This window comes from Syngnathus acus, chromosome 3, assembly GCF_901709675.1.
Source record: "Syngnathus acus chromosome 3, fSynAcu1.2, whole genome shotgun sequence".
In the NCBI taxonomy this organism is placed as follows: Eukaryota; Metazoa; Chordata; class Actinopteri; order Syngnathiformes; family Syngnathidae; genus Syngnathus; species Syngnathus acus.
Window position 1 is genome coordinate 2,224,577 of NC_051089.1, and position 3,648 is coordinate 2,228,224.

At 40.1% G+C, this 3,648-nt stretch overlaps 1 long non-coding RNA gene across 1 annotated transcript; it reads right to left on the minus strand.

The window, feature by feature from the left end:
- Positions 1 to 646: 646 nt before the first annotated feature.
- On the minus strand, positions 647 to 2,835 carry LOC119120742. Its single transcript, XR_005097571.1, has 2 exons — positions 2,571 to 2,835; positions 647 to 766 (listed from the first exon to the last, which is right to left on the minus strand). It is a non-coding gene; the product is annotated as an uncharacterized LOC119120742 (long non-coding RNA).
- Positions 2,836 to 3,648: the final 813 nt, after the last annotated feature.

Genomic DNA, 3,648 nt, shown 5'->3' on the forward strand with positions numbered 1-3,648 from the left:
TGCAGTCACGTTCAATTTTTAAAAAAATAACATTTGGAGCCTGTAGCATTGTACAAGTGCAACTCCTCTCATATGTGGTCTGTGGTTTCTGAGGATCCAGACTAGAAGTGCAGCCATCAAAGATTATCTTTTATTTTCCCTTTGCAACTAAAATATTGTGTTCGGTTCATTTTTGAACACCTCTATCCGAGTCTCACCCTCTCTTCCATACGCTGATCATCTGATGTGGCTCGCAATTATTGATGATTCCTCTAATGCAGTCCCTCCTGTAGCCAAGATTAAATGACTTGAGAAAAAAAATAATAATTTGAAGTCAATGCAAGAGATTTGGTAGAGCTTTTCTTTCGCTGCTACTCAGACTGTGCTAATGGTACAAAGTCATAATTGAAATTATATTGATGGAAGGTAAATATTTTAAAAGTTATCGCACAGCTTGTCTGCTGGTGCTAATTATTTGTCTAATTTAAATGAGATTATCAGATAACATTACTTTAGGGAAAAAAATTCTCTCTGGCTGTTTATTTTTCACTCGCAGTTGGAAACTCAAAACCGCTCAACCAAATCATACAACTCGTTTCCACCACTCCGCTAGTTTAACGCTAAAATTTTATGGTATTGTAAACCACCGAATCACAAACACATACAATTCAATAACATCTTTTACTGGATGCAAGAGTAGAGCCTCCATCAAACAGGTCGGCTGGGATTAGCCGTGATGTCCTCAACGTTTTGCATCCGAAGCTGTAATCTCCTTTATGACATACCGCTGGAAAAAAAAAAAAAAACTCAACACATTACAGTAATACCTAGTCGAGCATTTGTAACAACCACAGATGTGCTGTTATTAGAGCACCTGAATGGCAACATTATCTGTTCAGGAGATAAGTGTGCCACGTGTTTGCCACCATTGCATCCTTTCTCCTATTTGTAGCATACCGGTCGGTATAGGCAACTTCAGGTGGCTTTGCCCTGCTAATCCACATATTAGTGACACTTCATTTGAGCTCCTCTCGCTAATCTCAGGTAGCAGTTACACTTAATGATTCTGCGCTAGCCTCATTTTGCATAAGTAAATGGGAAAAGGGAAATGAGACAAAGAGGACGCCGGGAAAGAGGAGGGAGATGTGGTGAGCAGCCAGGCCAGCTGGACATTCTTAGCAGGGAAACACTGCCATCTGTTGATGCTACTATGGGGGAGGACTATAGCAAGGTGAATATTTAATCTACTCCTTATATATTCCATATCGAACGACATTTATTCTCTTTTAAATACATTTTTTCTAAATTACATTTATCACTTCTGAGAATAAAAAGGGAAAACAAAAGACAGAAAATGAGTCACCAATGAATCTAATTGAACATTCCCATCGCCAAGCAAAGGCAGAAGGAGGGGGAGGAAAACAAACAATCCAGAAATGTTGATTTGGAAGAGACACTTCAGAGGACAGATTAGACTATCTAATTATCATCTTTGCCTTCGGACGATGCCTTTGATGTGAATGTGACTGCCAAGATTTTCCCTTCACTCTCTAAATAATGAGAATTCTAATTAAGGGATGTAATAATCAGGGGGCTAATGGCCCCGCTTTGCTTGTTATGAGATGCTTATATCTGGAGGGGGGTGCAGGGGGGGTGGACAGCGGACTTTGGGAAGGGCACGCCAAAGTCTTGTTTATTGTATTTGTTTCCCCCCCCCCCCCAAAGGAATTAGGAATGAGAAAAATTTCCTGGCAGGCTTGCTTTTAAGTTGTCACTATCTATCGAAAGGGCTGTCAGTCATTTTGGCTATCAAATAAGAAGTCGGTCACTGTAGATTTTCAATAAATAGATTACGGAGTTGTGCTTGCACTCCGACAAGCTACTAAAATGGGATAACGTCGGCGCGTTTCTCCACGACCTTGTGTCGCCAACATCATCAGCAGTCGTTGAACAAGGATTAGCAATTTTCAAAAAGAAATGTCACTTTTTTTTTTTTTAAAAAGCGCTCCTGTTAACCATAGCATTTGTTTTCTCCTTTCATAGCGGAAGTTTGTTTGTTACAGCTAACATAATTCACATGGCTTGTTGAGCCAAAGCAGGCATGCTTGGATGATAAATGGGGAAAAAAGCTATCGATGTAACTCCTGTAAGTACTGCTGTGCTTATCTAAGAGGCTTCTTCACGAGCTTGTAGTGGGGGCTACGAACCACTTGGAAGTCGAGTGAATTCATCAAGTGAACTAAATGAATTAACCTTGAATCTATTAAGCGCAAGACCTCATTGATCCTTGCGGCGCACAGTGGTGAATGCTCTGCAAAGCAATACATGGTTGGAGTTGAAGAAAAAAAATATATCTACTTGTATCACAGTTCATGTTAGTTCTGGAATCAAAGAGCAGGTTGAACATCAATACTGCATAACTCTAAAGGGGATTTAATAGAATAAAAACGATCAAATATTGTGTCGCAATGTTTCATACCAAAAGTGTGTGGCCAAGAACATCAACAGAGATTCGCTTCACCATGACAACGCTCCTGAGCATCTGTAAGTTCATGGCCAACACTGCAACACTAAACAATCTCCCTACTCACCGAACGTATATTTTTCCCCTCTTTCGAAGGCTCAAGCAAGTCCTCAAAAGGACCCGTTTAAAGACGTGGATTGAATCAAGATGACCGTGACATCAAAGTTGCGGCGAATGCTGCAAGGATACCTCTGGCGAGTTATGAAGCTCTGATGAACTTCACCCCCAAGGGCTCGAGGCAGCGCTGGAAAATATCGGTAGCTATATAAAACATTGACACTTGAGATGCGGTTTGGACATTTTTACTTGGGAGTGAAGTAGGTTAGACATTTAGGGCGGTGTGTTGAGTTATTTTGAGTGGACAGTAAATTTACACTCAGCACAAGTTGTACTCTGACTGCGTTGTTGTATTCAGCATTGCAACACGAAACAAAGTGATGCTTCAAATTTGCTTCGTGAACCAGTTGTTATATTTTTGGACTCTAGATAGCACTGTTGATTTAAATTGCAAGTCATTGTGCTTCCAGCAAAATGTTGAACATTGCCATCTAGAGGAGTCAAAAATTACAACAACTAGTTCATGAAGCATATTTGAAGCTTCATTTTCCCATCGCCCATTACTGCTTGCTTTATAACAGAATTTAATCATTTTCTTGCACCAACATGTACTTTTGGAAATATATACTGCTTGACTTTGAATGTATTCATAAAATGGTAAAAAGGATTCCAAACTGAATGACAAATAATAGCAAAAAGATATTCAGTTCCTGTCCGATGTGCAGTATGAAAACCTCATCTGGTATGCATGTGCTTGATGCAGCACGCTACAATGTATACAAGTTAGTGGCTTGACACAAACGCCCGCACACACTCGCAAGACTTTGTTTTATTCATGAACTCTTGTTGGTCATCGCTCATTACACAAGCGATCACGGCTCCCCTGTTGTTCATGTACTCCCATTTTAAACAAGTCGTCTTTTTGTGTTGGGATTCATTGCAGAGACTCGCAATGTTTTACAATCAACACCTCATAAAGAGTGAATTTAGAAACATCACAAATCTGCCTGCTTTGTATACAAAACTAAACGCAGAGTGGCGGCAGATCCTTGCTGATTTGGACTTATTTTTCTGCTTACAGGAAGCTT